Raw genomic sequence first — 8,843 nt, 5'->3', positions numbered from 1 at the left:
AAGTGGGGGGGGGGGGGGGGCACGCAGTCCCGAACAGACCTGTTCCAAACCATAAAACACATTACACAATATGCCATACTCTGCACTGCCCAAACGTCTCCTATGGAGAAGGAGGGAGAGAGAGAGAAAAGAAAGAAAGTCAGAGAAGAGATAAAAAGAGAAAGGGGGAGAGAGAGAGAGAGGGGGGAGAGAGGGAGAGCTCAGTGTGTGAGAACTCAGTGTGTGAGAGCTCAGTGGGTGAGAGCGGGAGAGGGGGAGAGAAGGGAGAGAGAGGAAGAGGGGAGAGAGAGAGAGAGCAGAGAGGAGGAGGGGAGAGAGAGAGAGAGGGGAGAGAGAGAGGAGAGAGGAAGAGGGGAGAGGAGAGAGGAAAAGGAGGGGAGAGAGAGGAGGGGGAGGGGAGAGAGAGAGGAAGGGGAGGGGTTAGAGAGAGGAGGAAGGGGAGGAGGAGGAAGGGGAGGGAGGTAGAGAGAGGAGGAAGGGGAGGGGCTAGAGAGAGGAGGAAGGGGAGGAGCTAGAGAGAGGAGGAAGGGGAGGAGGAGGAAGGGGAGGGGGGTAGAGAGAGGAGGAAGGGGAGGAGCTAGAGAGAGGAGGAAGGGAAGGAGGAGGAAGGGGAGGGGGGTAGAGAGAGGAGGAAGGGGAGGGGCTTGAGAGAGGAGGAAGGGGAGGAGCTAGAGAGAGGAGGAAGGGGAGGAGGAGGAAGGGGAGGGGGGTAGAGAGAGGAGGAAGGGGAGGAGCTAGAGAGAGGAGGAAGGGAAGGAGGAGGAAGGGGAGGGGGGTAGAGAGAGGAGGAAGGGGAGGGGCTAGAGAGAGGAGGAAGGGGAGGAGCTAGAGAGAGGAGGAAGGGGAGGAGCTAGAGAGAGGAGGAAGGGGAAGAGCTAGAGAGAGAGGAGGAAGGGGAGGAGGAGGAAGGGGAGGGGGGTAGAGAGAGGAGGAAGGGGAGGAGCTAGAGAGAGGAGGAAGGGAAGGAGGAGGAAGGGGAGGGGGGTAGAGAGAGGAGGAAGGGGAGGGGCTAGAGAGAGGAGGAAGGGGAGGAGCTAGAGAGAGGAGGAAGGGGAGGAGCTAGAGAGAGGAGGAAGGGGAAGAGCTAGAGAGAGGAGGAAGAGGAGGAGGAGGAAGGGGAGGGGGGCAGAGAGAGGAGGAAGGGGAGGAGCTAGAGAGAGGAGGAAGGGGAGGAGGAGGAAGGGGAGGGGGGTAGAGAGAGGAGGAAGGGGAGGAGGAGGAAGGGGAGGGGGGTAGAGAGAGGAGGAAGGGGAGGAGCTAGAGAGAGGAGGAAGGGGAGGAGCTAGAGAGAGGAGGAAGGGGAGGAGGAGGAAGGGGAGGGGGGTAGAGAGAGGAGGAAGGGGAGGGGCTAGAGAGAGGAGGAAGGGGAGGAGCTAGAGAGAGGAGGAAGGGGAGGAGCTAGAGAGAGGAGGAAGGGGAAGAGCTAGAGAGAGGAGGAAGGGGAGGAGGAGGAAGGGGAGGGGGGCAGAGAGAGGAGGAAGGGGAGGAGCTAGAGAGAGGAGGAAGGGGAGGAGGAGGAAGGGGAGGGGGGTAGAGAGAGGAGGAAGGGGAGGAGGAGGAAGGGGAGGGGGGTAGAGAGAGGAGGAAGGGGAGGAGCTAGAGAGAGGAGGAAGGGGAGGAGCTAGAGAGAGGAGGAAGGGGAGGAGGAGGAAGGGGAGGGGGGTAGAGAGAGGAGGAAGGGGAGGAGCTAGAGAGAGGAGGAAGAGTAGGGGAGAGGAAGGGGAGGGGAGAGAAAGAGAGAGAGAGAGAGAATGGTGCGTGTGGGAGAAAGAGAGAGAGTGAGAGAGAGAGAGGAAGAAAGAGAGAGAGAGAGAGAAAGAGAGAGAGAGGAAGAGGAAGGGGAGGGGAGGGGACCTTGAGGGAGCACATCATGGCGAGAGGAATTGAAAGCACCCCGCACATTTACACCAGAGGGACTGTGTAAACAAATAGGCTATAACTAATCCTAAGACAACATCGCCCCCTGCTGCCCATTTCCGCACATCACGCCTATTGCACCACAGTACCCCCCAACATCCTGCAGGAGGCGCCCCCAACCTTTCAACAACACGCGCGTCATTACGCAACTACACCCCCTCTACGCCAGCCCACGTGCCCACTCAATTTTAACCCCAATCCCCAGAATCCCCTGCACCGAATTGTAGTTCGTCTCGCAGGCCGGCTTCCTGCTAGACCAGACCACCGAAATTACGTCACGTCCGCAATTCCGAGATCCCGTTGGTCTCCAGACTAGCACAACGCGAGGCTTTGTCACGGGACTTTTCATATGTTTACAAATACATCCGTTCCTCTCATTCATTCCTAACCTCTCTAAAGCGGCCCACTCATTCATCATGCATCCTTAAACATGTCTAAACAACCAGCCAATACTCTGTAAACATTAGCCCATTCCCTATTAAAGATAATACAGTTATACTGCAATAAAGCGAGCCACTACGAGCTATTATAGCTTGTAGCCGCGCGCTATGATACGCACAAGTTCTGACGAGAACGCGCTTCCCCGTATAGTTGAGTGGCGCTGTGGATATTTGCGTGCACCAGGTTCAACACTAAAAACCGTTCTCAGTCATATTTTAAGTGCCAATTTACAGATTTAATCCATATACATCACACACGTTTAACATAACCATAAGTCCTTTCACTCATATCTAAATAAATGCCTAACCATGTTCCAGACATGTTCCTACTCCCTTACTTTCTTGAATGTTCCGACTGCCAGCGGCGCTCCGTTTATTGTGCTAAAATTTTACTTTAAAACGTACCACGCACGGTGTGCTTAAACCCTGCTTCAGGACATACGATGCACAGTGTGCTTAAAATCCTGCTTCAGGACATACGATGCACACTGATCCTAGAGCCGCCTCCTTCAGTCAGAACATTCAATTCAATATCTCTTTACAGTCATATATTTAGCAACCCCCTCGTTGGTTCGAATAGAGCCCAATCCATAATCACACTCACCTCTTCAGCAACCTCTCCGTTACTCGAAGACGATATCGATCTGTTGTTGTCCTCGTCGTCCGTCGTGAAGAAAGCGAAGAGAGAAAAAAAAATAACTTTTCTTTGTTGTGATCCCAAAAAGAGCTCTTATTCTTGGATACGGCACCACAATGAAGTGGATTCCTAGCTTAATTTCCCTACTACTCTGCGTTGTGATTTAAACCTTTTTACAAGCTCTTGGAATTGCCACTCTTGCCAAATGCAGATAACCACTGTTTTAACCTGGTTACTGCTTACCCAGAGAGAAAATACGGCGTGGCCGTTTGAAATGAAGCGAGATCTGAGCAGTTTGAAAAGAACCCGTTTTTAATGAAAATGGATTTCAATCAGATGTTACAAAAGAAATATGTGCAATGAACCTACGAGATGCATCCAATATGCCGGAGGATCGTAGAATTCAGACTAAATTCTCAATAAAAAAGCTTGTCTATAAACATTCTCGCGTCTCAGCTTCGATCTGCTGCGTCGGTCTCTTCTCCTCGCTGGGTTCTAGTGGAGAAAAAGGGTGTGTGTAGAATGAGCTGTGTCCTTGTCTCGTTCGTGGGATTGTGTATGTTCTTCTGTCCCTCCGAGCACGGAGTTTTTGCTAATATCCAATTTAGGCTCCGCCTCTAATTCTACAGAAAGCGGGCGTTTTTCCAAACTCATACCGAGCTCCCTGATTGGAGAAACAATATCTCTGGCTGTCCATAGGCTAATCTACTACAGTGAATTTAGTAGTGGGCGTTCTTCCAACAGTTTCAAGATACCCTTACTGGGCAAAAGAGGGGGGGGGCCGAAGGCCAAAAGGGGAACTCTTTGATCTTACTCTATTTCTGCTGCCTTTTGTTTAACGAGATAGCAGGCACCACACCTGGTGTTTATGGTCTACCCTTCCACAAAAGGCTTCCTGTGAGCTTGTGTCTGGCTCCTAAGGCCGTTTGTATATTCAACCTCACAGACCAGATGTCCCCTTAGATGTTGTTTTGATCTTAAAACTGTGAAACCGCTTTGTCTGCATTTTCTAATCTTGTAGTGTGAGGAGAGGGGGAAAAGGGAAGAGGAGTGGGTGTAAATTACCTGTCCTATTTTCGCCATTCTGCGATCCATGGTGTGCAGTACAATAATACAGTTTGGTGGAAATCTACCACACAAGCTATGCGGCTACATACAGCCAGGTGCTGACACCAGGCACACACCGTTAGCTACTAGTAGTACTATTAGCTAGTCAGCCAGTTTAGCTCCAGAGAGTGAGAGAGAGAGAGAGAGAGAGCGATGTCCACGGCGGGAATAGAATAGAGTTAATAGAATAGGTTAAAAACTCACCAAACGTCCAAGAGGATGGAGACAACCGCGTGGAGTTGACGAAGTTCATCTGCCAAACGACCCTCTTCATCCTTGGCTGCAGGTTAGCTAACGCTAGATAGCCTTTAGCTAAGCTAGCTACTAGCCGACATCATCATGGGCCATGGCCTATATCCCGACTGCATCATGACAAGGCTCCGGCCATTTGTCCCGCCTTTCGTCAACGTTCCTTGGTGACTGACCGACTGATAATGACCGACCTTGGCTGGCATAACTAAGCATAATAGTCAAAAGCTGCACGCGCGAAATATTCAAACGCAGCTGATTCTTCTTCTTCTTCTTCGTTTAAGTTTCCGGCGGCATACTATGATGTAAGTAACCACTCCCTTCGTTGAAACCAATGCCTGCTGCAGAGCTCCAATAGTGACCCAGGTGCAGACCCAGGAACAAGTCAGACACATTCTACAAACGTGTCTAATGTGAAATATATAAGCATATAAGCAAAACTAGATTTTAGGTATGTGATGAAAAAGGGCCTCGCGGGAAGGGGGGCCTCGCAAAAAAATAAAAAAAATAAAAAAAATAAAAAATAAAAAAAATAATAAATAAATCTTTATTTATTTATTTATTTTTTTTATTATTTTTTTTGCGAGGCCCCCCTTCCCGCGAGGCCCTGTGCGACCGCACTGCTCGCACACCCCCTGAGGCGGCCCTGATGATGTAGATACAATATAGAAAACAATTCATTCAATAGTATTTGTCCATTATACATTTATTATCTTTGTCTCACTGAGAGAATGGTTTGTCATTATAGTTATAATTGAGTATGTTACTCAAATCCACTAACATCTCTAACATCTCCTGATTCACAACGTAGCTGTAACTCCTGTCTGGAAACGATGTGTCACATGCATCACAACTCATGGTGTTTATGATTCTCCTCTTTCTCTAGGCACCAATGACATATACAAGCTCCAGTATGAGGAACAGGAGATTCTGGGGAAAGGAGGCTTTGGAACCGTGTTTGCCGGCTATTGCAAAGAGGACAAGCTACCTGTGAGTCAGATACACCTGGGTTGGGATCAGTTCAATGAAAGAAAGTTGATTTGTATTCAAAGTAAAAAAAATTTAAACACTTTCAGGCATGAGAAGGTTGAATTATGTAGCCTATTGACAATACATGAGAATGGATGTCCCATCATTAACATGTAAATGACAATTTCAGTTTACATTTTGAATTCATTAGATTCAAAGACACACACACACGCACACACACACACACACACACACACACACACACACACACACACACACACACACACACACACACACACACACACACACACACACACACATAGCATAGCTTGACATTATGTCTCCAAGTGCTGCAGACAATAGAAGAGTGTTTTTGTGTCTGTCCTGTAGGTGGCGATAAAACACATCCCCAAGGACAGAGTCACCAACACCAAGGTGACAGGCTCAACAATAGATGAGGTCCCCCTGGAGGTACAGCTCCTGCTGAGGGTGGCAGGGGAGCCGGGACCGGGTGGGGAGCCGGGACCGAGTGGGGAGCCGGGACAGAGCGCAGCCGTGGCCGTGTTGGACTCGTACAGCCTGGAGCAGGAGCTACTGCTAGTCCTGGAGAGACCCGTCCCGTGCACCGACCTCCAGAGATACATCAGGAGTAGAGAAGGGGCGAAGCTGCCCGAGCTCCAAGCCAAGGTAGGTGGTTTGTGTTGTGTGTTTGTGTAAGTGTGTGTTTGTGTGTTTGTTTGTGTGTGTATGTGTGTTTGTGTAAGTGTGTGTGTGTGTCTCTATGTTTCATCAACATTCTCTCTCTCTCTGTTTCATCAACATTCTCTCTCTCTCTCTCTCTCTCTCTCTCTCTCTCTCTCTCTCTCTCTTTCTCTCTCTCTCTCTCTCTCTATCTATAATATTTAAAAAGTTATAGCCCTGCAAAGAAGGTAAACATCTCCATAGGCTTACAGCGGTGGCAGACTGGACCCAATGATGGGTACAATGCACGGCGCCCAATGTGTTACTGTATTGTTCTAGACCCCAAACCACTATGGCTCCTCCCTTGTCAGCTCTCTTAATGACAATATTTTTGTTATCTGAAAGTTCTTTGAGGGCATCTCGTTCGTTTTTAGTAACTTAATGTTACACACGTCGCGCTATGCATGCTTAGCTTGCTAACGTTAAGATAGGAGATAGCAGTGTAACTTAATGTTACACAGGTTGCGCTATGCATGCTTTTTTCTAACGTTTCGTTCTCTCCGCTATGATGAGCTCTGCTCTGCTTCAGCACGGACAGCACCTCTCAAGTACCCGTATGTGCATGTGTGAGTGTCAGTCGTGCAAGTGTGTAAGTAACAGCCCCGCTCCTCGTGTTATTTAGATCTATTGCTATTATATTTGATATATTTTAAGCACTCGCAAATAAGTCCTATCCTACATTGGATAAAGCACAGGCACTGAAGGGCCATCAGCAGAGGGCGTTGTTGGCCCTGAATGAGTTAATGTCTGAATGAGTCGACTAAAGGCAATTGGTCCACTGATGCAGCGTTTCTTATTTTTATTTAATTTTTTTTAATTCTTTTTGGATTACAGAAAATTATCACTAAAGTGCTATCTGTTGCAGCTGCACTGTTTTCCATGAAAATCCCATATTTGGATAAGTTTGCCCATTTCTCAAAATCTGAAAATCATTATTTAATAAAACACAGAAAAGGATCACCATGTTACTCTGGATAAAAAAAAACTTTACAGACAACATTGAGACAAAGCTTCCAGACACATCTCCATCCAAACTCTTGGAAGAACTCATTGAAATCTCATCTGATACCACCTGGAGAGCTAGTTTCAGAGTGTGGTGCTGAGTACCAAGTATCTCATGATGCAGCAGTTAAGGTGTTGATACCATTCAGCACCACATATCTGTGTGAAGCTGGCTTTTCATCCATGACAGCTCTGAAAACAAAATATAGGGCCAAGTTGAGCCTTGTGGATGACATGCGTGTTGCCTTGTCAAAGATCTCCCCACGTATATTGACTGTATTATTAGCCAGCAGCAGCAGACCTCACATTGAGCTACAGATAGCACTTTAGTGATAATTTTATTTAAAGAAATATGCTATTTGATTTACTACTATAAGCAGTGTAATGTTGTTGTTTTTGTTGGCGACGTGAGTGTGTGTGTGTGTGTGTGTGTGTGTTTCTGCGATGCGCGGCGCATGTGTGTGTGTGTGTCGGCAATGCGCGGCGTGTGTGTGTTGGCGCGGCGCGGCGTGTGTGTGTGTGTTGGCGCAGAGATCTGTCTGATGAAAAAAACTGCTTCACTCATAGTAACGCGCAGCATTTTTTGGCAGTAACGGTAACAGCGTTATTAAGATTGGAAGCTGAAAAAACTAACGCCGTTAGTAACGCCGTTATTTATAACGCTGTTATTCCCATCACTGCCAATAACAGTGTTCGTCTAACTAGCCACATAGGCCGTTCGCCTGGATGGCTATCAAGGTGATCTTACCGTGGTCGGGGCTGATCCCCCCGAGCATTTCCCCATTATCGATCGCCATCTGGTCGATCGATATGTCCATTGGCTGATGTTAAATCCCCTTATTGCATGGTGAAATCTGCGATCTGAAACGTAATCCAAGCTACAGGCTGTAGATCCAGAATCCTGCTACTGGAATCTCCCTTGAAAGAAAAAAGAAGAAACTGATCCCTTCAGCCACAGGGCACACTGCAGTGGCGCGATGGCGCCCCTAAGAGGATCTGGCCGGTATTGCACATTGTCGAATTCATAGAGTATTGAAAATCTGCAGACCTTGAACAGGTTATTAAAATGGAATAAAAGCAATAACAACTTCCCACGCATGGATTCGAAACATGGATATATACGTGGCTTGTCCCCAATGTGTTAAGAGGATATATATTGTTTTTTTGCATTAGACTAAGTGGTTGACAGTCGACTACGGCTCCTTTTGATCGATTAGTCGACTATTCGACTCATGAACCAATGAACACAATTCAACTAAAGCAACTAATAAAAAAATCTGATTGGGATTAATTTGACAGGTGAAGAGATACATCTGGAGGGAAAGGATCCTTGATGTCCAAAGCCCAAGTTTCAAGTTTCAAGTTTCTTTAATAGTTGTCATACAGAAGTACAGAATACTTTTATACAAAATGCTTCTTACTGTTACGCTCCAGAGACTGTGCTAGACAAGATAAGTATGAAATAAAATAGTATAGCATGTAAAAATAGAAGTAAAAATAGAAGTCACAGTGTTCAGTATATACATATGTACAATGTTCGATGCAGAATAGAAGTAACTGAGTTACAATACAATATACAATATACTATGCAATATACTAATATACAATACTATATAGTGCAAAGCAGAAATGGGATGAGGTACAATTTAGGTACAATTTACAGTAAGGTGTACTGAGGTATGGGTTGTAGTGCAAATCCTTTACCAATAAATATAAAGTGTGTTTAGGTGTTCTAAAGTGTGGAGAATGGGTGCTGCAGTGTGTTGTTTGTTTAAAGTGAG

Source organism: Notolepis coatsorum, assembly GCF_963971535.1.
Source record: "Notolepis coatsorum genome assembly, chromosome: 1".
Lineage (NCBI taxonomy): Eukaryota > Metazoa > Chordata > Actinopteri > Aulopiformes > Paralepididae > Notolepis > Notolepis coatsorum.
Note: the sequence above shows the minus strand (reverse complement) of the source record.